This window comes from Pimephales promelas, chromosome 14, assembly GCF_988280905.1.
Source record: "Pimephales promelas chromosome 14, fPimPro1.hap1.1, whole genome shotgun sequence".
NCBI lineage: Eukaryota > Metazoa > Chordata > Actinopteri > Cypriniformes > Leuciscidae > Pimephales > Pimephales promelas.
This window is the reverse complement of record NC_142782.1, coordinates 6,585,290-6,612,504: the sequence shown is the minus strand read 5'-3', so window position 1 is coordinate 6,612,504 and position 27,215 is coordinate 6,585,290. Positions and strand designations below refer to the sequence as shown.

Sequence of the window (27,215 nt, the reverse complement as noted above, 5' to 3'; positions counted from 1 at the left end):
CATACTCGGTACATGACGAAGGTGAGTTTCGCAATTGCTGCCATTATCACAAATCAAGAGACAGAACACAACAGGCCTTCTTCCATATGAACTCACCCATATGTAGGAATGGGTACCGAAACCCGGTGTTAAACGGGCCCTGGGGTTCTGTTGTCAATCCGCGTTCACGGGTCCGCAGTGACGCCGCTGACGTGTGTCCCGTGTATTCGGGTTCAAATAATTAGAGGAGGACTTGCATTTATCTTGCCCAGCCATGTGTCTAAATCCTTAGACATCCTTAGAACCCAGATTTGTTTTGTTTACAGCGTGCGTCTCCCTCTGACTGTAAACGAAGCTTGGGAGCACCAGACACACGTCAGAACCGGAAGACAATATAATGCTGAATAAAGTCGCAGTTTTTGTTATTTTTGGACCAAAATGTATTTTCGATGCATCAAAACATTCTAACTAACCCACGGATGTCACATGGACTACTTTGATGTCTTTATTTCCTTTCTGGACAAGGACAGTATACCGTACATACTTTTTTAATGGAGGGACAGAAAGCTCTCGGACTAAATCTAAAATATCTTGAACTGTGTTCTGAGGATTACGAGCCAATGAACCAGTTTTAGTGCTGTTTAGCACCATTTTTTAGTATGTATAAGTAAAGGAGAATACATTCAGCTGATCATATAATGTACATTATTTCTGCTTGGCTTTTGGAGCCCTAATATTGTTATTTATGAAAACACTGGCTGAATTGACATTATTAGATGGCTACTTCATAGTGCAACTGACTAATAGCAGTTGAGTATTCCAGATTGTGTGTTAATGTGGTGTGTATTCTTCTCATTTTAGCTCCCGCGTCCATTTGGGCTGAAGGTCGAGACAGAACCAAACCAAAGCTGGACTGTAACCTACTGGCCACAGGACAGACTTGTTTACATTTTGATGATCTCCTTCTGTCTACATGAAGTTCTATTGCTGAATTCCCTATTATTTGTTGTTGGAAACGATGCAAGTCCCGTTCATTGTTCTCGTAAATGTTAGGATATACATTTATGCCATTTCCTGAGTGTTGAGTTGCGTTGACTTGACTGGAGTGGTTTTAACATGCACTGGATGGAGATCTCTCTCCTCTTTTTAGCACCTTAGTCACTGATTGTGTCCCTCCTAACTGTAAAGCCGTGTTATTCGTTTCTTTTAGTCTCTTCTGCTGTCGTCGTGCTCTTTCTCTTACGTGCATCTCTTAGCTCGGTTAATTTCCTGTGCTCATTTCTTCACTCACTCAAACCCGTTTGCTGCTGATGTTTGGAACTTCACTGCAGTTGTTGCTGAATGAAGGAAAAGATGGATTCTGGTGGAGAGGAGGCATCTGGAGTTTGACCGAATGGGGTGAGCCGAGTGGGCCCCCCCTTCATCTTCGGCTCAATGCCCTCCTGAAGGCACAGTTCCCTGGTATATGAGCAGAACGAACATACTTGAAGAGCTAGAAATGCTCAAAGACTCTCAGTGCTTCTGTACTGTTTCTTATAGTGACGATGAAATTGTCCTTTTTTTTTTCTTTTCTTTTTTTTTAAATGAAATTAATAAACATGCTGTTTTACAATTGCAATGTGGCGTAATTGAATATTTGTGCTTCTATACAGCTGTAATGCACCCAGAGTACAGAAATGTGCTTTCACTTTTCAGATTTTATCATGCATTTGGTTATGATTTTTGCATAAGCAAACCATTTCATTTTAGCTAAAATGTCTTGATTATATATGTGCATTTTCTCACTAGGAAAATGCACATATAGAAAGGTGCAGACAGAAAGGTATAGACGTCCGGTTTCCTGTAAGTATGCGTTTTTTGTTAAAATTATTCATATTAACACTTCTGTTATTGTGCAGTAAGCAGTGTCATCTTTTTTAAACATTTTATCTTGGGGTTTAGACATAATATTTCTTAATGTTATTTTATAATCTGGCTTTAAGTAGCTTATTCTTAAAGGATCATGAACCCCTAAAACCCCATTATTTATATATATATGTTTGTATGTATATATATATATATATATATATATACGTATATATTTTATGTAAACAGTTATATGCAGGTTCCACACAGTAATAGCATTCAACAAGTAGAGAAGTGGAAACTTTATTTTCGCGTTTTCTGGAGCCCTTTCTGTCTTCTGGTTTGAAAAAAGCAATGCTGAAGAAATATCAGGAAATGTGAGGTATATGCTTCAGTTCGGAGTGGTTTAGACACATGGCTGCGCAAGATAAATGCAAGTCCTCCTCTAATTATTTGAACCCGAATACACGGACACACCAGACACGCGTCACTGCGGACCCGCAACCGCGGATTGACAACAGAACCCCAGGGCCCGTTTAACGTTTAACCCTCAGGTGCTCTTCGGTCATTTCTGACCGAAACATTTTCTGTTTTGAAATTTTAAAAATCACAGCTTCATCGGAATGTTACGAAACTTGGTGACTTTTATGGCATTGGGTATGTGAACACACAAAAAAAAAAATTTAGGTCATGATCCGAGCAGGCTAAGTGGTCGTAAAAAAAAATAGTCACACTTGTGCTCTTTGGTCAAAAATGACCGACCATAGGAAATAAATGGGAAATTGACAAAAACACAAAAACTTTGAGAATTTTTGTGTGTACAATCTACAAATCGGCCACGATGCAGAAAAAAAAGTGCTCAGCATTGAAGGGGTGACACTCTAAAACATCAAGAGTGCAAAACAGACATACCCACCCCTACACACACACACACACACTTTTATACACAAAAACACCAATACATTTTGATTAAAGAAATCTGTTTTGAATATTTAAAAATCACAGCTTCTTCAGAAAATTACGAAACTTGGTGACTTTTATGGCATTGGGTATGTGAACACACAAAAAAATTGAGGTTATGATTCGAGCAACTTAAGTGGTCGTAAAAAAAATTAGTCACACTTTTGCTCTTCTGTCAAAAATGACGACCCATAGGAAATGAATGGGAAATTGACAAAAAAATCAAATTCTCTGAATTTTTGTGTACAATCTACAAATCGGCCACAATTCTAAAAAAAAAAAAAAAAAAAAAAAAAGTACACCGCAGGAAAGGGGTGACACTCTACAACATCTAGAGTGCAAAACAGACACACCCACCAACACACACACATACAAACACACTTTTATACACATACACACCAATAAATTTTGATTACAAAAAGTATGTTTTGAATTTTTAAAAATCACAGCTTCATCGCGATGTTACGAAACTTGGTGACTTTTATGGCATTATGTATATGAACACACAAAAAAATTGAGGTCATGATCTGAGCATGCTAAGTGGTCTTAAAAAAATAGTCACACTTGTGGTCTTTGGTCAAAAATGACCCCATAGGAAATGAATAGGAAATTGTAAAAAAAATGAAGAAAAAAAAAATTGTGAATATTTTTTTTTTTTTCATTTTTTAAAAGATTTTTTATAAGAAATAGTTTTTGAGATTGTTTCAACTATATATACAAATCCACCAAAAAAAAAAAAAAAAAAATGTGTTCATAAACAGCTTGGAAATTCACATGCCTCTCCGTAGAGAGCTGTACATGCCATCTAGTGGTTACACCATGATTCTACGCTTTTTCTCTATACTGTAACCACGGTGCTAATTTTCTTCAAAAAATATATTTTTTTTTTCTAAAGGCCTAGACTCTATATTAAACTAAAATACTGCATTAATATTTTTTTGAAAAAAATAATATATATATATATATATACATTTCCATGGCAAAATAAACCATAAATATTGCATAAATATTAATAAATTCAATTAAATTGTCTCAAAATACTTAATTAAAAAGAATAAATATTATAGAAGAAAAATAAATTGCATTGGTTTTACTGGGATGGAGAAAGTTTAATTTTTCGGTCACTTTTGACCGGGAAGAAAACAAGTGTGACTCCGAAACGAAGAGCACCTGAGGGTTTAATTTGAAAACGGGGTAGTTTTGGGTTTGAGTTCTGCATCATGCACTATGTGCAAAAGATGTGGTAAATAAAGGAAGAAAAGGATGTATCGAAGCGCCACTAAGTTGGTGGTTCACCAATCGAAGGATCCTTCGAGTTACCATGCTCAAGCCTGGACGCAGGCCTCATCCATCCTAGGCTATTCGGGTAACTACAATAGCGATGTGGGTTCTCCGGCTATTTATACAGCAGTAAATGCCTTTAATTCTCGACGATGGTAACTGAATTTTTTTTTTTACCATACGTTATATATCATTGTGTATACATGTTAAAATAAACGTTATAGACGTATTAGTTGGATTAATGCTTGATTTATGTTTTTAAAGGTTGTTTTTTGATAGGCCTGTTTCACAAAATGGCGACCGGAAGTAGAGTAGGTCAAGCCGCCGCCCGCTGATTGGATCGCCGCCATTCATTCTCATTCCTTCTCGCAACGTCATCAGCTGACAAACAGTCTCTCGCTTGTTATCACTGCTTACAGGTAAGTTTAGTCAACAAAATCACACAAATAATAGATTCAAACGTTCCCGACACCCTTCTTACGTGTAATTAATACGCTTCTGCTGAATATTTACTTTATAGAAATGGTTTTGTGTCTTCGAAAAAGTCTGTTAGCATGATCCGTTTTCGGAAGAGGTGAGTTAAGTTAACGTTACACTGGAGCTCTTGTTGTATATAAGCTTAGGCTTTTAACCACATCTTTGTGTTGATAACAGTTTTTAATAGTTTTGTTTTGCTGGTAATTTGTCAATGGGTGATTGGAAGTAAGCTAATTTATTTAACCTAATGTGGAACCTGATTGTGGAAGTTTTTTTTTTTTTCATTTTTGGAAGTGTGGCACTTTATTTCTGTCATTTCTGTCAGTGTTCTGCGTTATTTCTGATTTTGATGATGAATTTTGTCTATTTTGAGTCCAATGATAAATACATATTTATTTATAGATATTTAAAAGATATCATAAATCCTCCAAAAACTGCAACTACAGCTCGCTAAAAACTGCACAAATGTTGAGTAAAAATATTAACAAACAGTAAATTAATATTTGTTAAAAAAAAAAAAAAAAAACTATTGTTCTGTTTACAAAATTAATGGACCCCGAAGACCACGAGTTTGACTATTTTTGTCACGCCTACATAAAAACAGATAACATTCCATTTTTTATTTATTTTTTTATTTTATTTTTTTTGTAGATCTAGAAAGTGTTGAGAGCCGTAGGACGTTTCATACCATTTTGGAAAAAGAGAAAAATTAATTCAAGCAAAAGTCATTTGGGGTCCAGTAGACCCCGAAGACAAGATGTGTGTGTGTGTGTATTATTTCTCTTTTCTGCATTTCACCTCTGCTCTAGCTTGCTTCCTTCCTTGTAATAAACCCTATGTTCTATTGCATATCCTTTGTAACATTGTTGGCTCTGTGACACATTGCATGTTATGTTCTAGATTCTAGAAGATCATCATGCTTGCTGATGGCCTGCTGCACTCCCTGAACAAGACAATCTCCACGGCTATGAACTCGACTAGTAAGCAAAACCTCAAACATACAGTGCACTACTGTTCAAATGTTGGGGGTCTGGAGGATTTATGCTTTTGAATGAAGTCTCACTCTTTCAATTTTTTTTCAGTGAGACTGTACTTGAGAAGCCTGTAGGCTAAATAATCAGCTAAATAATCGGCGGCAAATGTTATAATGGTCATAGTTATGATAATTAATTTAACTATTATGATAGCAGGATATCACATGGTCATTGGTATATTTTATTTTATTTCTCCAGGTGTGTTTTTAATTATGTTGGCCAATGAGACAGGCACCATACTGTCCAACGCAAAGGTATTTATTTGTTTGATGTGTTTTTTTACTGATAAATACTGAAATTCTTTAATTCAGGGGATCTTAAAGTTATGGCTATGCTCTTGTTACCAGATAGGATATAGGCATTTGACCCTGTGATTCTTCAGGACAAGATCTTGATGCCATCCATACTCGGTACATGACGAAGGTGAGTTTCGCAATTGCTGCCATTATCACAAATCAAGAGACAGAACACAACAGGCCTTCTTCCATATGAACTCACCCATATGTAGGAATGGGTACCGAAACCCGGTGTTAAACGGGCCCTGGGGTTCTGTTGTCAATCCGCGTTCACGGGTCCGCAGTGACGCCGCTGACGTGTGTCCCGTGTATTCGGGTTCAAATAATTAGAGGAGGACTTGCATTTATCTTGCCCAGCCATGTGTCTAAATCCTTAGACATCCTTAGAACCCAGATTTGTTTTGCTTACAGCGTGCGTCTCCCTCTGACTGTAAACGAAGCTTGGGAGCACCAGACACACGTCAGAACCGGAAGACAATATAATGATGAATAAAGTCGCAGTTTTTGTTATTTTTGGACCAAAATGTATTTTCGATGCATCAAAACATTCTAACTAACCCACGGATGTCACATGGACTACTTTGATGTCTTTATTTCCTTTCTGGACAAGGACAGTATACCGTACATACATTTTTAATGGAGGGACAGAAAGCTCTCGGACTAAATCTAAAATATCTTGAACTGTGTTCTGAGGATTACGAGCCAATGAACCAGTTTTAGTGCTGTTTAGCACCATTTTTTAGTATGTATAAGTAAAGGAGAATACATTCAGCTGATCATATAATGTACATTATTTCTGCTTGGCTTTTGGAGCCCTAATATTGTTATTTATGAAAACACTGGCTGAATTGACATTATTAGATGGCTACTTCATAGTGCAACTGACTAATAGCAGTTGAGTATTCCAGATTGTGTGTTAATGTGGTGTGTATTCTTCTCATTTTAGCTCCCGCGTCCATTTGGGCTGAAGGTCGAGACAGAACCAAACCAAAGCTGGACTGTAACCTACTGGCCACAGGACAGACTTGTTTACATTTTGATGATCTCCTTCTGTCTACATGAAGTTCTATTGCTGAATTCCCTATTATTTGTTGTTGGAAACGATGCAAGTCCCGTTCATTGTTCTCGTAAATGTTAGGATATACATTTATGCCATTTCCTGAGTGTTGAGTTGCGTTGACTTGACTTGAGTGGTTTTAACATGCACTGGATGGAGATCTCTCTCCTCTTTTTAGCACCTTAGTCACTGATTGTGTCCCTCCTAACTGTAAAGCCGTGTTATTCGTTTCTTTTAGTCTCTTCTGCTGTCGTCGTGCTCTTTCTCTTACGTGCATCTCTTAGCTCGGTTAATTTCCTGTGCTCATTTCTTCACTCACTCAAACCCGTTTGCTGCTGATGTTTGGAACTTCACTGCAGTTGTTGCTGAATGAAGGAAAAGATGGATTCTGGTGGAGAGGAGGCATCTGGAGTTTGACCGAATGGGGTGAGCCGAGTGGGCCCCCCCTTCATCTTCGGCTCAATGCCCTCCTGAAGGCACAGTTCCCTGGTATATGAGCAGAACGAACATACTTGAAGAGCTAGAAATGCTCAAAGACTCTCAGTGCTTCTGTACTGTTTCTTATAGTGACGATGAAATTGTCCTTTTTTTTTTTCTTTTCTTTTTTTTTTAAATGAAATTAATAAACATGCTGTTTTACAATTGCAATGTGGCGTAATTGAATATTTGTGCTTCTATACAGCTGTAATGCACCCAGAGTACAGAAATGTGCTTTCACTTTTCAGATTTTATCATGCATTTGGTTATGATTTTTGCATAAGCAAACCATTTCATTTTAGCTAAAATGTCTTGATTATATATGTGCATTTTCTCACTAGGAAAATGCACATATAGAAAGGTGCAGACAGAAAGGTATAGACGTCCGGTTTCCTGTAAGTATGCGTTTTTTGTTAAAATTATTCATATTAACACTTCTGTTATTGTGCAGTAAGCAGTGTCATCTTTTTTAAACATTTTATCTTGGGGTTTAGACATAATATTTCTTAATGTTATTTTATAATCTGGCTTTAAGTAGCTTATTCTTAAAGGATCATGAACCCCTAAAACCCCATTATTTATATATATATATATGTTTGTATGTATATATATATATATATATATATACGTATATATTTTATGTAAACAGTTATATGCAGGTTCCACACAGTAATAGCATTCAACAAGTAGAGAAGTGGAAACTTTATTTTCGCGTTTTCTGGAGCCCTTTCTGTCTTCTGGTTTGAAAAAAGCAATGCTGAAGAAATATCAGGAAATGTGAGGTATATGCTTCAGTTCGGAGTGGTTTAGACACATGGCTGCGCAAGATAAATGCAAGTCCTCCTCTAATTATTTGAACCCGAATACACGGACACACCAGACACGCGTCACTGCGGACCCGCAACCGCGGATTGACAACAGAACCCCAGGGCCCGTTTAACGTTTAACCCTCAGGTGCTCTTCGGTCATTTCTGACCGAAACATTTTCTGTTTTGAAATTTTAAAAATCACAGCTTCATCGGAATGTTACGAAACTTGGTGACTTTTATGGCATTGGGTATGTGAACACACAAAAAAAAACATTTAGGTCATGATCCGAGCAGGCTAAGTGGTCGTAAAAAAAAATAGTCACACTTGTGCTCTTTGGTCAAAAATGACCGACCATAGGAAATAAATGGGAAATTGACAAAAACACAAAAACTTTGAGAATTTTTGTGTGTACAATCTACAAATCGGCCACGATGCAGAAAAAAAAGTGCTCAGCATTGAAGGGGTGACACTCTAAAACATCAAGAGTGCAAAACAGACATACCCACCCCTACACACACACACACACACACACTTTTATACACAAAAACACCAATAAATTTTGATTAAAGAAATCTGTTTTGAATATTTAAAAATCACAGCTTCTTCAGAAAATTACGAAACTTGGTGACTTTTATGGCATTGGGTATGTGAACACACAAAAGAATTGAGGTTATGATTCGAGCAACTTAAGTGGTCGTAAAAAAATTAGTCACACTTTTGCTCTTCTGTCAAAAATGACGACCCATAGGAAATGAATGGGAAATTGACAAAAAAATCAAATTCTCTGAATTTTTGTGTACAATCTACAAATCGGCCACAATTCTAAAAAAAAAAAAAAAAAAAAAGTACACCGCAGGAAAGGGGTGACACTCTACAACATCTAGAGTGCAAAACAGACACACCCACCAACACACACACATACAAACACACTTTTATACACATACACACCAATAAATTTTGATTACAAAAAGTATGTTTTGAATTTTTAAAAAGCACAGCTTCATCGCGATGTTATGAAACTTGGTGACTTTTATGGCATTATGTATATGAACACACAAAAAAATTGAGGTCATGATCTGAGCATGCTAAGTGGTCTTAAAAAAATAGTCACACTTGTGGTCTTTGGTCAAAAATGACCCCATAGGAAATGAATAGGAAATTGTAAAAAAATGAAGAAAAAAAAAATTGTGAATATTTTTTTTTTTTGTCATTTTTTAAAAGATTTTTTTATAAGAAATAGTTTCTAGACTCTATATTAAACTAAAATACTGCATTAATATTTTTTTGAAAAAAATAATATATATATATATATATATATACATTTCCATGGCAAAATAAACCATAAATATTGCATAAATATTAATAAATTCAATTAAATTGTCTCAAAATACTTAATTAAAAAGAGTAAATATTACAGAAGAAAAATAAATTGCTATTTATACAGCAGTAAATGCCTGTAATTCTCGACGATGGTAACTGAATTTTTTTTTTTACCATACGTTATATATCATTGTGTATACATGTTAAAATAAACGTTATAGACGTATTAGTTGGATTAATGCTTGATTTATGTTTTTAAAGGTTGTTTTTTGATAGGCCTGTTTCACAAAATGGCGACCGGAAGTAGAGTAGGTCAAGCCGCCGCCCGCTGATTGGATCGCCGCCATTCATTCTCATTCCTTCTCGCAACGTCATCAGCTGACAAACAGTCTCTCGCTTGTTATCACTGCTTACAGGTAAGTTTAGTCAACAAAATCACACAAATAATAGATTCAAACGTTCCCGACACCCTTCTTACGTGTAATTAATACGCTTCTGCTGAATATTTACTTTATAGAAATGGTTTTGTGTCTTCGAAAAAGTCTGTTAGCATGATCCGTTTTCAGAAGAGGTGAGTTAAGTTAACGTTACACTGGAGCTCTTGTTGTATATAAGCTTAGGCTTTTAACCACATCTTTGTGTTGATAACAGTTTTTAATAGTTTTGTTTTGCTGGTAATTTGTCAATGGGTGATTGGAAGTAAGCTAATTTATTTAACCTAATGTGGAACCTGATTGTGGAAGTTTTTTTTTTTTTTTCATTTTTGGAAGTGTGGCACTTTATTTCTGTCATTTCTGTCAGTGTTCTGCGTTATTTCTGATTTTGATGATGAATTTTGTCTATTTTGAGTCCAATGATAAATACATATTTATTTATAGATATTTAAAAGATATCATAAATCCTCCAAAAACTGCAACTACAGCTCGCTAAAAACTGCACAAATGTTGAGTAAAAATATTAACAAACAGTAAATTAATATTTGTTAAAAAAAAAAAAAAAAAACTATTGTTCTGTTTACAAAATTAATGGACCCCGAAGACCACGAGTTTGACTATTTTTGTCACGCCTACATAAAAACAGATAACATTCCATTTTTTATTTATTTTTTTATTTTATTTTTTTTGTAGATCTAGAAAGTGTTGAGAGCCGTAGGACGTTTCATACCATTTTGGAAAAAGAGAAAAATTAATTCAAGCAAAAGTCATTTGGGGTCCAGTAGACCCCGAAGACAAGATGTGTGTGTGTGTGTGTGTGTGTGTATTATTTCTCTTTTCTGCATTTCACCTCTGCTCTAGCTTGCTTCCTTCCTTGTAATAAACCCTATGTTCTATTGCATATCCTTTGTAACATTGTTGGCTCTGTGACACATTGCATGTTATGTTCTAGATTCTAGAAGATCATCATGCTTGCTGATGGCCTGCTGCACTCCCTGAACAAGACAATCTCCACGGCTATGAACTCGACTAGTAAGCAAAACCTCAAACATACAGTGCACTACTGTTCAAATGTTGGGGGTCTGGAGGATTTATGCTTTTGAATGAAGTCTCACTCTTTCAATTTTTTTTCAGTGAGACTGTACTTGAGAAGCCTGTAGGCTAAATAATCAGCTAAATAATCGGCGGCAAATGTTATAATGGTCATAGTTATGATAATTAATTTAACTATTATGATAGCAGGATATCACATGGTCATTGGTATATTTTATTTTATTTCTCCAGGTGTGTTTTTAATTATGTTGGCCAATGAGACAGGCACCATACTGTCCAACGCAAAGGTATTTATTTGTTTGATGTGTTTTTTTACTGATAAATACTGAAATTCTTTAATTCAGGGGATCTTAAAGTTATGGCTATGCTCTTGTTACCAGATAGGATATAGGCATTTGACCCTGTGATTCTTCAGGACAAGATCTTGATGCCATCCATACTCGGTACATGACGAAGGTGAGTTTCGCAATTGCTGCCATTATCACAAATCAAGAGACAGAACACAACAGGCCTTCTTCCATATGAACTCACCCATATGTAGGAATGGGTACCGAAACCCGGTGTTAAACGGGCCCTGGGGTTCTGTTGTCAATCCGCGTTCACGGGTCCGCAGTGACGCCGCTGACGTGTGTCCCGTGTATTCGGGTTCAAATAATTAGAGGAGGACTTGCATTTATCTTGCCCAGCCATGTGTCTAAATCCTTAGACATCCTTAGAACCCAGATTTGTTTTGCTTACAGCGTGCGTCTCCCTCTGACTGTAAACGAAGCTTGGGAGCACCAGACACACGTCAGAACCGGAAGACAATATAATGATGAATAAAGTCGCAGTTTTTGTTATTTTTGGACCAAAATGTATTTTCGATGCATCAAAACATTCTAACTAACCCACGGATGTCACATGGACTACTTTGATGTCTTTATTTCCTTTCTGGACAAGGACAGTATACCGTACATACATTTTTAATGGAGGGACAGAAAGCTCTCGGACTAAATCTAAAATATCTTGAACTGTGTTCTGAGGATTACGAGCCAATGAACCAGTTTTAGTGCTGTTTAGCACCATTTTTTAGTATGTATAAGTAAAGGAGAATACATTCAGCTGATCATATAATGTACATTATTTCTGCTTGGCTTTTGGAGCCCTAATATTGTTATTTATGAAAACACTGGCTGAATTGACATTATTAGATGGCTACTTCATAGTGCAACTGACTAATAGCAGTTGAGTATTCCAGATTGTGTGTTAATGTGGTGTGTATTCTTCTCATTTTAGCTCCCGCGTCCATTTGGGCTGAAGGTCGAGACAGAACCAAACCAAAGCTGGACTGTAACCTACTGGCCACAGGACAGACTTGTTTACATTTTGATGATCTCCTTCTGTCTACATGAAGTTCTATTGCTGAATTCCCTATTATTTGTTGTTGGAAACGATGCAAGTCCCGTTCATTGTTCTCGTAAATGTTAGGATATACATTTATGCCATTTCCTGAGTGTTGAGTTGCGTTGACTTGACTTGAGTGGTTTTAACATGCACTGGATGGAGATCTCTCTCCTCTTTTTAGCACCTTAGTCACTGATTGTGTCCCTCCTAACTGTAAAGCCGTGTTATTCGTTTCTTTTAGTCTCTTCTGCTGTCGTCGTGCTCTTTCTCTTACGTGCATCTCTTAGCTCGGTTAATTTCCTGTGCTCATTTCTTCACTCACTCAAACCCGTTTGCTGCTGATGTTTGGAACTTCACTGCAGTTGTTGCTGAATGAAGGAAAAGATGGATTCTGGTGGAGAGGAGGCATCTGGAGTTTGACCGAATGGGGTGAGCCGAGTGGGCCCCCCCTTCATCTTCGGCTCAATGCCCTCCTGAAGGCACAGTTCCCTGGTATATGAACAGAACGAACATACTTGAAGAGCTAGAAATGCTCAAAGACTCTCAGTGCTTCTGTACTGTTTCTTATAGTGACGATGAAATTGTCCTTTTTTTTTTCTTTTCTTTTTTTTTTAAATGAAATTAATAAACATGCTGTTTTACAATTGCAATGTGGCGTAATTGAATATTTGTGCTTCTATACAGCTGTAATGCACCCAGAGTACAGAAATGTGCTTTCACTTTTCAGATTTTATCATGCATTTGGTTATGATTTTTGCATAAGCAAACCATTTCATTTTAGCTAAAATGTCTTGATTATATATGTGCATTTTCTCACTAGGAAAATGCACATATAGAAAGGTGCAGACAGAAAGGTATAGACGTCCGGTTTCCTGTAAGTATGCGTTTTTTGTTAATTATTCATATTAACACTTCTGTTATTGTGCAGTAAGCAGTGTCATCTTTTTTAAACATTTTATCTTGGGGTTTAGACATAATATTTCTTAATGTTATTTTATAATCTGGCTTTAAGTAGCTTATTCTTAAAGGATCATGAACCCCTAAAACCCCATTATTTATATATATATATGTTTGTATGTATATATATATATATATATATATATATACGTATATATTTTATGTAAACAGTTATATGCAGGTTCCACACAGTAATAGCATTCAACAAGTAGAGAAGTGGAAACTTTATTTTCGCGTTTTCTGGAGCCCTTTCTGTCTTCTGGTTTGAAAAAAGCAATGCTGAAGAAATATCAGGAAATGTGAGGTATATGCTTCAGTTCGGAGTGGTTTAGACACATGGCTGCGCAAGATAAATGCAAGTCCTCCTCTAATTATTTGAACCCGAATACACGGACACACCAGACACGCGTCACTGCGGACCCGCAACCGCGGATTGACAACAGAACCCCAGGGCCCGTTTAACGTTTAACCCTCAGGTGCTCTTCGGTCATTTCTGACCGAAACATTTTCTGTTTTGAAATTTTAAAAATCACAGCTTCATCGGAATGTTACGAAACTTGGTGACTTTTATGGCATTGGGTATGTGAACACACAAAAAAAAAAATTTAGGTCATGATCCGAGCAGGCTAAGTGGTCGTAAAAAAAAATAGTCACACTTGTGCTCTTTGGTCAAAAATGACCGACCATAGGAAATAAATGGGAAATTGACAAAAACACAAAAACTTTGAGAATTTTTGTGTGTACAATCTACAAATCGGCCACGATGCAGAAAAAAAAGTGCTCAGCATTGAAGGGGTGACACTCTAAAACATCAAGAGTGCAAAACAGACATACCCACCCCTACACACACACACACACACACTTTTATACACAAAAACAGCAATAAATTTTGATTAAAGAAATCTGTTTTGAATATTTAAAAATCACAGCTTCTTCAGAAAATTACAAAACTTGGTGACTTTTATGGCATTGGGTATGTGAACACACAAAAGAATTGAGGTTATGATTCGAGCAACTTAAGTGGTCGTAAAAAAATTAGTCACACTTTTGCTCTTCTGTCAAAAATGACGACCCATAGGAAATGAATGGGAAATTGACAAAAAAATCAAATTCTCTGAATTTTTGTGTACAATCTACAAATCGGCCACAATTCTAAAAAAAAAAAAAAAAAAAAAGTACACCGCAGGAAAGGGGTGACACTCTACAACATCTAGAGTGCAAAACAGACACACCCACCAACACACACACATACAAACACACTTTTATACACATACACACCAATAAATTTTGATTACAAAAAGTATGTTTTGAATTTTTAAAAAGCACAGCTTCATCGCGATGTTACGAAACTTGGTGACTTTTATGGCATTATGTATATGAACACACAAAAAAATTGAGGTCATGATCTGAGCATGCTAAGTGGTCTTAAAAAAATAGTCACACTTGTGGTCTTTGGTCAAAAATGACCCCATAGGCAGTGGCGCCTCCAGAAATTTTTCATAGGGGTGGCCAGATGGGGCCAGTTAAAATCTTGGGGTGGCACACCAAAACTACAGTATAAACCATAATTTCAGAATTGTATTCTACTGTTGTAGTAAACCAGCCTGTAGAAAACTATCAGAAAGACTTAAGGAAACTCCTACTGATATACTTTGGTTTACTGTGTAATATTTAATGTTACTAATGATATTAGTAGGGCCCAACTAATATGTATTATATTGTATATAATGATATATATTATATGATATATATAAGGGCCCTTGCCCCACAGCAAATTTCCAGATACTTACATAATTGTGATGAATTTAATCATTTTTAAGTTATTATTTTGCAGTGTAAGATACAGTTAACACCTTTAAATATTACATAAATGTATTATGAATTTTTAATAAACTTAATGAGTGTATAATGAGTGTATATATCAGCAGCAAAAAGTAATTCTTGAAAAAATCTGCACAGTAATTTTATAAAATCTAAATATGTTAATAAAAACAAATTACTATTAGTTCTCTTTTAAAATTCAATCAGGCATTCACAATTCTATATTTATATATTAATGTCAAGAATTCAGAAGTGCATATATAGCCTAAACTACAAATAAATAATATACAATTAAATTATGCTTATTTAAAATGTATTGAGCAGGCTAGGTATAACAAAATATATTGGCTTTTAATAATATTTCAGTGCGCAAACCCATGATAACATGAAAAACAGAGCGGGTGCAGAATGATGTGCTCAAAGCAACATGGAGTCACAGTATGCAGCAGCACTGCGCTGCATAAGTGCGCATTTAAAAGCTCATGTCACAAATCGAAGAAATGTTGAGCGCACAAATCCTAGTGCGATTTGTTCCTTTGTTTCACAGTTATTTTGTGTTTGATGGCGATTCATAATCCGTGTGATATGTGTGATCTAACAGTAACAAGCACACGGTTACGTAGTGAGTCGTTTAAAAACAGCAACAAACTCCAAGAAAATAAAGTAATTTTATGCGAATACACAGCCTTTTATCTACAGATCATGCATTTATAATGTGAATATATCATATTGGAGAGAGTTTTACCGTGCATCCAAGAGGCGCGCGTGCTGTTTGAATATGAATGGAGAATGATTGACAGCCGCAGAGGAGGGAAAACGAGTTTCCGTATACTTTAATGATGTAAATATACTAATGTCCCTCACATTAAGCTATGGAATGACTTCAGATGACTTTGTCACCCAAACTGACGTGAAAAAAGCGGGAGGCGCCGAAAAGCGCGCTGTTTGCATCCCTGCCTGTCCAAACGTGGCAAAAACACATCAAAAAGCTGCTGTAACAGTGTACCATTTGGCACTTAAAAAGCACGTCATGACACATAATTCCCCGTCTTCTTTTACTTAAGAATATTTTTGACTTATTTATAAAATGCATAACTGATGCTACAAAAATTAATACTGGCCATTGGGGTGGCCAATGGGGTGGCCAGGAGTCGGCCAGGGGTGGGGCCACCCCTGGCCACCCCCTGGTGGCGCCATTGCCCATAGGAAATGAATAGGAAATTGTAAAAAAATGAAGAAAAAAAAAATTGTGAATATTTTTTTTTTTTGTCATTTTTTAAAAGATTTTTTTATAAGAAATAGTTTCTAGACTCTATATTAAACTAAAATACTGCATTAATATTTTTTTGAAAAAAATAATATATATATATATATATATATATATATATATATATATATACATTTCCATGGCAAAATAAACCATAAATATTGCCTAAATATTAATAAATTCAATTAAATTGTCTCAAAATACTTAATTAAAAAGAGTAAATATTACAGAAGAAAAATAAATTGCTATTTATACAGCAGTAAATGCCTGTAATTCTCGACGATGGTAACTGAATTTTTTTTTTTACCATACGTTATATATCATTGTGTATACATGTTAAAATAAACGTTATAGACGTATTAGTTGGATTAATGCTTGATTTATGTTTTTAAAGGTTGTTTTTTGATAGGCCTGTTTCACAAAATGGCGACCGGAAGTAGAGTAGGTCAAGCCGCCGCCCGCTGATTGGATCGCCGCCATTCATTCTCATTCCTTCTCGCAACGTCATCAGCTGACAAACAGTCTCTCGCTTGTTATCACTGCTTACAGGTAAGTTTAGTCAACAAAATCACACAAATAATAGATTCAAACGTTCCCGACACCCTTCTTACGTGTAATTAATACGCTTCTGCTGAATATTTACTTTATAGAAATGGTTTTGTGTCTTCGAAAAAGTCTGTTAGCATGATCCGTTTTCAGAAGAGGTGAGTTAAGTTAACGTTACACTGGAGCTCTTGTTGTATATAAGCTTAGGCTTTTAACCACATCTTTGTGTTGATAACAGTTTTTAATAGTTTTGTTTTGCTGGTAATTTGTCAATGGGTGATTGGAAGTAAGCTAATTTATTTAACCTAATGTGGAACCTGATTGTGGAAGTTTTTTTTTTTTTTCATTTTTGGAAGTGTGGCACTTTATTTCTGTCAGTGTTCTGCGTTATTTCTGATTTTGATGATGAATTTTGTCTATTTTGAGTCCAATGATAAATACATATTTATTTATAGATATTTAAAAGATATCATAAATCCTCCAAAAACTGCAACTACAGCTCGCTAAAAACTGCACAAATGTTGAGTAAAAATATTAACAAACAGTAAATTAATATTTGTTAAAAAAAAAAAAAACTATTGTTCTGTTTACAAAATTAAATGTAATTTTTTGGGGTCCAATGGACCCCGAAGACCACGAGTTTGACTATTTTTGTCACGCCTACATAAAAACAGATAACATTCCATTTTTTATTTATTTTTTTATTTTATTTTTTTTGTAGATCTAGAAAGTGTTGAGAGCCGTAGGACGTTTCATACCATTTTGGAAAAAGAGAAAAATTAATTCAAGCAAAAGTCATTTGGGGTCCAGTAGACCCCGAAGACAAGATGTGTGTGTGTGTGTGTGTGTGTGTGTGTGTATTATTTCTCTTTTCTGCATTTCACCTCTGCTCTAGCTTGCTTCCTTCCTTGTAATAAACCATATGTTCTATTGCATATCCTTTGTAACATTGTTGGCTCTGTGACACATTGCATGTTATGTTCTAGATTCTAGAAGATCATCATGCTTGCTGATGGCCTGCTGCACTCCCTGAACAAGACAATCTCCACGGCTATGAACTCGACTAGTAAGCAAAACCTCAAACATACAGTGCACTACTGTTCAAATGTTGGGGGTCTGGAGGATTTATGCTTTTGAATGAAGTCTCACTCTTTCAATTTTTTTTCAGTGAGACTGTACTTGAGAAGCCTGTAGGCTAAATAATCAGCTAAATAATCGGCGGCAAATGTTATAATGGTCATAGTTATGATAATTAATTTAACTATTATGATAGCAGGATATCACATGGTCATTGGTATATTTTATTTTATTTCTCCAGGTGTGTTTTTAATTATGTTGGCCAATGAGACAGGCACCATACTGTCCAACGCAAAGGTATTTATTTGTTTGATGTGTTTTTTTACTGATAAATACTGAAATTCTTTAATTCAGGGGATCTTAAAGTTATGGCTATGCTCTTGTTACCAGATAGGATATAGGCATTTGACCCTGTGATTCTTCAGGACAAGATCTTGATGCCATCCATACTCGGTACATGACGAAGGTGAGTTTCGCAATTGCTGCCATTATCACAAATCAAGAGACAGAACACAACAGGCCTTCTTCCATATGAACTCACCCATATGTAGGAATGGGTACCGAAACCCGGTGTTAAACGGGCCCTGGGGTTCTGTTGTCAATCCGCGTTCACGGGTCCGCAGTGACGCCGCTGACGTGTGTCCCGTGTATTCGGGTTCAAATAATTAGATGAGGACTTGCATTTATCTTGCCCAGCCATGTGTCTAAATCCTTAGACATCCTTAGAACCCAGATTTGTTTTGTTTACAGCGTGCGTCTCCCTCTGACTGTAAACGAAGCTTGGGAGCACCAGACACACGTCAGAACCGGAAGACAATATAATGCTGAATAAAGTCGCAGTTTTTGTTATTTTTGGACCAAAATGTATTTTCGATGCATCAAAACATTCTAACTAACCCACGGATGTCACATGGACTACTTTGATGTCTTTATTTCCTTTCTGGACAAGGACAGTATACCGTACATACATTTTTAATGGAGGGACAGAAAGCTCTCGGACTAAATCTAAAATATCTTGAACTGTGTTCTGAGGATTACGAGCCAATGAACCAGTTTTAGTGCTGTTTAGCACCATTTTTTAGTATGTATAAGTAAAGGAGAATACATTCAGCTGATCATATAATGTACATTATTTCTGCTTGGCTTTTGGAGCCCTAATATTGTTATTTATGAAAACACTGGCTGAATTGACATTATTAGATGGCTACTTCATAGTGCAACTGACTAATAGCAGTTGAGTATTCCAGATTGTGTGTTAATGTGGTGTGTATTCTTCTCATTTTAGCTCCCGCGTCCATTTGGGCTGAAGGTCGAGACAGAACCAAACCAAAGCTGGACTGTAACCTACTGGCCACAGGACAGACTTGTTTACATTTTGATGATCTCCTTCTGTCTACATGAAGTTCTATTGCTGAATTCCCTATTATTTGTTGTTGGAAACGATGCAAGTCCCGTTCATTGTTCTCGTAAATGTTAGGATATACATTTATGCCATTTCCTGAGTGTTGAGTTGCGTTGACTTGACTGGAGTGGTTTTAACATGCACTGGATGGAGATCTCTCTCCTCTTTTTAGCACCTTAGTCACTGATTGTGTCCCTCCTAACTGTAAAGCCGTGTTATTCGTTTCTTTTAGTCTCTTCTGCTGTCGTCGTGCTCTTTCTCTTACGTGCATCTCTTAGCTCGGTTAATTTCCTGTGCTCATTTCTTCACTCACTCAAACCCGTTTGCTGCTGATGTTTGGAACTTCACTGCAGTTGTTGCTGAATGAAGGAAAAGATGGATTCTGGTGGAGAGGAGGCATCTGGAGTTTGACCGAATGGGGTGAGCCGAGTGGGCCCCCCCTTCATCTTCGGCTCAATGCCCTCCTGAAGGCACAGTTCCCTGGTATATGAGCAGAACGAACATACTTGAAGAGCTAGAAATGCTCAAAGACTCTCAGTGCTTCTGTACTGTTTCTTATAGTGACGATGAAATTGTCCTTTTTTTTTTTCTTTTCTTTTTTTTTAAATGAAATTAATAAACATGCTGTTTTACAATTGCAATGTGGCGTAATTGAATATTTGTGCTTCTATACAGCTGTAATGCACCCAGAGTACAGAAATGTGCTTTCACTTTTCAGATTTTATCATGCATTTGGTTATGATTTTTGCATAAGCAAACCATTTCATTTTAGCTAAAATGTCTTGATTATATATGTGCATTTTCTCACTAGGAAAATGCACATATAGAAAGGTGCAGACAGAAAGGTATAGACGTCCGGTTTCCTGTAAGTATGCGTTTTTTGTTAAAATGATTCATATTAACACTTCTGTTATTGTGCAGTAAGCAGTGTCATCTTTTTTAAACATTTTATCTTGGGGTTTAGACATAATATTTCTTAATGTTATTTTATAATCTGGCTTTAAGTAGCTTATTCTTAAAGGATCATGAACCCCTAAAACCCCATTATTTATATATATATGTTTGTATGTATATATATATATATATATATATATATATACGTATATATTTTATGTAAACAGTTATATGCAGGTTCCACACAGTAATAGCATTCAACAAGTAGAGAAGTGGAAACTTTATTTTCGCGTTTTCTGGAGCCCTTTCTGTCTTCTGGTTTGAAAAAAGCAATGCTGAAGAAATATCAGGAAATGTGAGGTATATGCTTCAGTTCGGAGTGGTTTAGACACATGGCTGCGCAAGATAAATGCAAGTCCTCCTCTAATTATTTGAACCCGAATACACGGACACACCAGACACGCGTCACTGCGGACCCGCAACCGCGGATTGACAACAGAACCCCAGGGCCCGTTTAACGTTTAACCCTCAGGTGCTCTTCGGTCATTTCTGACCGAAACATTTTCTGTTTTGAAATTTTAAAAATCACAGCTTCATCGGAATGTTACGAAACTTGGTGACTTTTATGGCATTGGGTATGTGAACACACACAAAAAAAAAATTTAGGTCATGATCCGAGCAGGCTAAGTGGTCGTAAAAAAAAATAGTCACACTTGTGCTCTTTGGTCAAAAATGACCGACCATAGGAAATAAATGGGAAATTGACAAAAACACAAAAACTTTGAGAATTTTTGTGTGTACAATCTACAAATCGGCCACGATGCAGAAAAAAAAGTGCTCAGCATTGAAGGGGTGACACTCTAAAACATCAAGAGTGCAAAACAGACATACCCACCCCTACACACACACACACACACACTTTTATACACAAAAACACCAATACATTTTGATTAAAGAAATCTGTTTTGAATATTTAAAAATCACAGCTTCTTCAGAAAATTACGAAACTTGGTGACTTTTATGGCATTGGGTATGTGAACACACAAAAAAATTGAGGTTATGATTCGAGCAACTTAAGTGGTCGTAAAAAAATTAGTCACACTTTTGCTCTTCTGTCAAAAATGACGACCCATAGGAAATGAATGGGAAATTGACAAAAAAATCAAATTCTCTGAATTTTTGTGTACAATCTACAAATCGGCCACAATTCTAAAAAAAAAAAAAAAAAAAAAAAAAAAAAAGTACACCGCAGGAAAGGGGTGACACTCTACAACATCTAGAGTGCAAAACAGACACACCCACCAACACACACACATACAAACACACTTTTATACACATACACACCAATAAATTTTGATTACAAAAAGTATGTTTTGAATTTTTAAAAATCACAGCTTCATCGCGATGTTACGAAACTTGGTGACTTTTATGGCATTATGTATATGAACACACAAAAAAATTGAGGTCATGATCTGAGCATGCTAAGTGGTCTTAAAAAAATAGTCACACTTGTGGTCTTTGGTCAAAAATGACCCCATAGGAAATGAATAGGAAATTGTAAAAAAATGAAGAAAAAAAAAATTGTGAATATTTTTTTTTTTTGTCATTTTTTAAAAGATTTTTTATAAGAAATAGTTTTTGAGATTGTTTCAACTATATATACAAATCCACCAAAAAAAAAAAAAAAAAAAATGTGTTCATAAACAGCTGGGAAATTCACATGCCTCTCCGTAGAGAGCTGTACATGCCATCTAGTGGTTACACCATGATTCTACGCTTTTTCTCTATACTGTAACCACGGTGCTAATTTTCTTCAAAAAATATTTTTTTTTTCTAAAGGCCTAGACTCTATATTAAACTAAAATACTGCATTAATATTTTTTTGAAAAAAATAATATATATATATATACATTTCCATGGCAAAATAAACCATAAATATTGCATAAATATTAATAAATTCAATTAAATTGTCTCAAAATACTTAATTAAAAAGAATAAATATTATAGAAGAAAAATAAATTGCATTGGTTTTACTGGGATGGAGAAAGTTTAATTTTTCGGTCACTTTTGACCGGGAAGAAAACAAGTGTGACTCCGAAACGAAGAGCACCTGAGGGTTTAATTTGAAAACGGGGTAGTTTTGGGTTTGAGTTCTGCATCATGCACTATGTGCAAAAGATGTGGTAAATAAAGGAAGAAAAGGATGTATCGAAGCGCCACTAAGTTGGTGGTTCACCAATCGAAGGATCCTTCGAGTTACCATGCTCAAGCCTGGACGCAGGCCTCATCCATCCTAGGCTATTCGGGTAACTACAATAGCGATGTGGGTTCTCTGGCTATTTATACAGCAGTAAATGCCTGTAATTCTCGACGATGGTAACTGAATTTTTTTTTTACCATACGTTATATATCATTGTGTATACATGTTAAAATAAACGTTATAGACGTATTAGTTGGATTAATGCTTGATTTATGTTTTTAAAGGTTGTTTTTTGATAGGCCTGTTTCACAAAATGGCGACCGGAAGTAGAGTAGGTCAAGCCGCCGCCCGCTGATTGGATCGCCGCCATTCATTCTCATTCCTTCTCGCAACGTCATCAGCTGACAAACAGTCTCTCGCTTGTTATCACTGCTTACAGGTAAGTTTAGTCAACAAAATCACACAAATAATAGATTCAAACGTTCCCGACACCCTTCTTACGTGTAATTAATACGCTTCTGCTGAATATTTACTTTATAGAAATGGTTTTGTGTCTTCGAAAAAGTCTGTTAGCATGATCCGTTTTCAGAAGAGGTGAGTTAAGTTAACGTTACACTGGAGCTCTTGTTGTATATAAGCTTAGGCTTTTAACCACATCTTTGTGTTGATAACAGTTTTTAATAGTTTTGTTTTGCTGGTAATTTGTCAATGGGTGATTGGAAGTAAGCTAATTTATTTAACCTAATGTGGAACCTGATTGTGGAAGTTTTTTTTTTTCATTTTTGGAAGTGTGGCACTTTATTTCTGTCATTTCTGTCAGTGTTCTGCGTTATTTCTGATTTTGATGATGAATTTTGTCTATTTTGAGTCCAATGATAAATAAATATTTATTTATAGATATTTAAAAGATATCATAAATCCTCCAAAAACTGCAACTACAGCTCGCTAAAAACTGCACAAATGTTGAGTAAAAATATTAACAAACAGTAAATTAATATTTGTTAAAAAAAAAAAAAACTATTGTTCTGTTTACAAAATTAAATGTAATTTTTTGGGGTCCAATGGACCCCGAAGACCACGAGTTTGACTATTTTTGTCACGCCTACATAAAAACAGATAACATTCCATTTTTTATTTTTATTTTTTATTTTTATTTTTTGTAGATCTAGAAAGTGTTGAGAGCCGTAGGACGTTTCATACCATTTTGGAAAAAGAGAAAAATTAATTCAAGCAAAAGTCATTTGGGGTCCAGTAGACCCCGAAGACAAGATGTGTGTGTGTGTGTGTGTGTGTGTGTGTGTATTATTTCTCTTTTCTGCATTTCACCTCTGCTCTAGCTTCCTTCCTTCCTTGTAATAAACCCTATGTTCTATTGCATATCCTTTGTAACATTGTTGGCTCTGTGACACATTGCATGTTATGTTCTAGATTCTAGAAGATCATCATGCTTGCTGATGGCCTGCTGCACTCCCTGAACAAGACAATCTCCACGGCTATGAACTCGACTAGTAAGCAAAACCTCAAACATACAGTGCACTACTGTTCAAATGTTGGGGGTCTGGAGGATTTATGCTTTTGAATGAAGTCTCACTCTTTCAATTTTTTTTCAGTGAGACTGTACTTGAGAAGCCTGTAGGCTAAATAATCAGCTAAATAATCGGCGGCAAATGTTATAATGGTCATAGTTATGATAATTAATTTAACTATTATGATAGCAGGATATCACATGGTCATTGGTATATTTTATTTTATTTCTCCAGGTGTGTTTTTAATTATGTTGGCCAATGAGACAGGCACCATACTGTCCAACGCAAAGGTATTTATTTGTTTGATGTGTTTTTTTACTGATAAATACTGAAATTCTTTAATTCAGGGGATCTTAAAGTTATGGCTATGCTCTTGTTACCAGATAGGATATAGGCATTTGACCCTGTGATTCTTCAGGACAAGATCTTGATGCCATCCATACTCGGTACATGACGAAGGTGAGTTTCGCAATTGCTGCCATTATCACAAATCAAGAGACAGAACACAACAGGCCTTCTTCCATATGAACTCACCCATATGTAGGAATGGGTACCGAAACCCGGTGTTAAACGGGCCCTGGGGTTCTGTTGTCAATCCGCGTTCACGGGTCCGCAGTGACGCCGCTGACGTGTGTCCCGTGTATTCGGGTTCAAATAATTAGAGGAGGACTTGCATTTATCTTGCCCAGCCATGTGTCTAAATCCTTAGACATCCTTAGAACCCAGATTTGTTTTGTTTACAGCGTGCGTCTCCCTCTGACTGTAAACGAAGCTTGGGAGCACCAGACACACGTCAGAACCGGAAGACAATATAATGCTGAATAAAGTCGCAGTTTTTGTTATTTTTGGACCAAAATGTATTTTCGATGCATCAAAACATTCTAACTAACCCACGGATGTCACATGGACTACTTTGATGTCTTTATTTCCTTTCTGGACAAGGACAGTATACCGTACATACATTTTTAATGGAGGGACAGAAAGCTCTCGGACTAAATCTAAAATATCTTGAACTGTGTTCTGAGGATTACGAGCCAATGAACCAGTTTTAGTGCTGTTTAGCACCATTTTTTAGTATGTATAAGTAAAGGAGAATACATTCAGCTGATCATATAATGTACATTATTTCTGCTTGGCTTTTGGAGCCCTAATATTGTTATTTATGAAAACACTGGCTGAATTGACATTATTAGATGGCTACTTCATAGTGCAACTGACTAATAGCAGTTGAGTATTCCAGATTGTGTGTTAATGTGGTGTGTATTCTTCTCATTTTAGCTCCCGCGTCCATTTGGGCTGAAGGTCGAGACAGAACCAAACCAAAGCTGGACTGTAACCTACTGGCCACAGGACAGACTTGTTTACATTTTGATGATCTCCTTCTGTCTACATGAAGTTCTATTGCTGAATTCCCTATTATTTGTTGTTGGAAACGATGCAAGTCCCGTTCATTGTTCTCGTAAATGTTAGGATATACATTTATGCCATTTCCTGAGTGTTGAGTTGCGTTGACTTGACTGGAGTGGTTTTAACATGCACTGGATGGAGATCTCTCTCCTCTTTTTAGCACCTTAGTCACTGATTGTGTCCCTCCTAACTGTAAAGCCGTGTTATTCGTTTCTTTTAGTCTCTTCTGCTGTCGTCGTGCTCTTTCTCTTACGTGCATCTCTTAGCTCGGTTAATTTCCTGTGCTCATTTCTTCACTCACTCAAACCCGTTTGCTGCTGATGTTTGGAACTTCACTGCAGTTGTTGCTGAATGAAGGAAAAGATGGATTCTGGTGGAGAGGAGGCATCTGGAGTTTGACCGAATGGGGTGAGCCGAGTGGGCCCCCCCTTCATCTTCGGCTCAATGCCCTCCTGAAGGCACAGTTCCCTGGTATATGAGCAGAACGAACATACTTGAAGAGCTAGAAATGCTCAAAGACTCTCAGTGCTTCTGTACTGTTTCTTATAGTGACGATGAAATTGTCCTTTTTTTTTCTTTTCTTTTTTTTTAAATGAAATTAATAAACATGCTGTTTTACAATTGCAATGTGGCGTAATTGAATATTTGTGCTTCTATACAGCTGTAATGCACCCAGAGTACAGAAATGTGCTTTCACTTTTCAGATTTTATCATGCATTTGGTTATGATTTTTGCATAAGCAAACCATTTCATTTTAGCTAAAATGTCTTGATTATATATGTGCATTTTCTCACTAGGAAAATGCACATATAGAAAGGTGCAGACAGAAAGGTATAGACGTCCGGTTTCCTGTAAGTATGCGTTTTTTGTTAAAATTATTCATATTAACACTTCTGTTATTGTGCAGTAAGCAGTGTCATCTTTTTTAAACATTTTATCTTGGGGTTTAGACATAATATTTCTTAATGTTATTTTATAATCTGGCTTTAAGTAGCTTATTCTTAAAGGATCATGAACCCCTAAAACCCCATTATTTATATATATATGTTTGTATGTATATATATATATATATATATATATACGTATATATTTTATGTAAACAGTTATATGCAGGTTCCACACAGTAATAGCATTCAACAAGTAGAGAAGTGGAAACTTTATTTTCGCGTTTTCTGGAGCCCTTTCTGTCTTCTGGTTTGAAAAAAGCAATGCTGAAGAAATATCAGGAAATGTGAGGTATATGCTTCAGTTCGGAGTGGTTTAGACACATGGCTGCGCAAGATAAATGCAAGTCCTCCTCTAATTATTTGAACCCGAATACACGGACACACCAGACACGCGTCACTGCGGACCCGCAACCGCGGATTGACAACAGAACCCCAGGGCCCGTTTAACGTTTAACCCTCAGGTGCTCTTCGGTCATTTCTGACCGAAACATTTTCTGTTTTGAAATTTTAAAAATCACAGCTTCATCGGAATGTTACGAAACTTGGTGACTTTTATGGCATTGGGTATGTGAACACACACACAAAAAAAATTTAGGTCATGATCCGAGCAGGCTAAGTGGTCGTAAAAAAAAATAGTCACACTTGTGCTCTTTGGTCAAAAATGACCGACCATAGGAAATAAATGGGAAATTGACAAAAACACAAAAACTTTGAGAATTTTTGTGTGTACAATCTACAAATCGGCCACGATGCAGAAAAAAAAAG

At 36.2% G+C, this 27,215-nt stretch overlaps 4 long non-coding RNA genes across 7 annotated transcripts; all 4 read left to right on the top strand.

Annotated features, from left to right (window-relative positions):
• Positions 1-4,375: 4,375 nt before the first annotated feature.
• LOC148973641 (uncharacterized) lies at positions 4,376-7,526 on the top strand. Its single transcript, XR_016146415.1, has 5 exons — positions 4,376-4,484; positions 5,443-5,522; positions 5,775-5,830; positions 5,924-5,999; positions 6,819-7,526. It is a non-coding gene; the product is annotated as an uncharacterized LOC148973641 (long non-coding RNA).
• A 2,331-nt stretch (positions 7,527-9,857) lies between these two features.
• Positions 9,858-12,931, top strand: LOC148973640 (uncharacterized). 2 transcript variants are annotated; one of them, XR_016146414.1, is made up of 6 exons: positions 9,869-9,952; positions 10,054-10,107; positions 10,923-11,002; positions 11,255-11,310; positions 11,404-11,479; positions 12,299-12,931. It is a non-coding gene; the product is annotated as an uncharacterized LOC148973640 (long non-coding RNA). The 2 variants fall into 2 exon arrangements; XR_016146413.1 differs by lacking the exon at positions 10,054-10,107 and having other exon boundaries at positions 9,858-9,952; positions 12,299-12,930.
• A 3,975-nt stretch (positions 12,932-16,906) lies between these two features.
• Positions 16,907-20,071, top strand: LOC148973639 (uncharacterized). 2 transcript variants are annotated; one of them, XR_016146412.1, is made up of 6 exons: positions 16,917-17,000; positions 17,102-17,155; positions 17,984-18,063; positions 18,316-18,371; positions 18,465-18,540; positions 19,360-20,071. It is a non-coding gene; the product is annotated as an uncharacterized LOC148973639 (long non-coding RNA). The 2 variants fall into 2 exon arrangements; XR_016146411.1 differs by lacking the exon at positions 17,102-17,155 and having other exon boundaries at positions 16,907-17,000; positions 19,360-20,070.
• A 2,845-nt stretch (positions 20,072-22,916) lies between these two features.
• Positions 22,917-26,083, top strand: LOC120490060 (uncharacterized). Of its 2 annotated transcripts, XR_016146410.1 has the most exons (6): positions 22,926-23,009; positions 23,111-23,164; positions 23,999-24,078; positions 24,331-24,386; positions 24,480-24,555; positions 25,375-26,083. It is a non-coding gene; the product is annotated as an uncharacterized LOC120490060 (long non-coding RNA). The 2 variants fall into 2 exon arrangements; XR_016146409.1 differs by lacking the exon at positions 23,111-23,164 and having other exon boundaries at positions 22,917-23,009.
• The last annotated feature ends 1,132 nt before the right edge of the window (positions 26,084-27,215 follow it).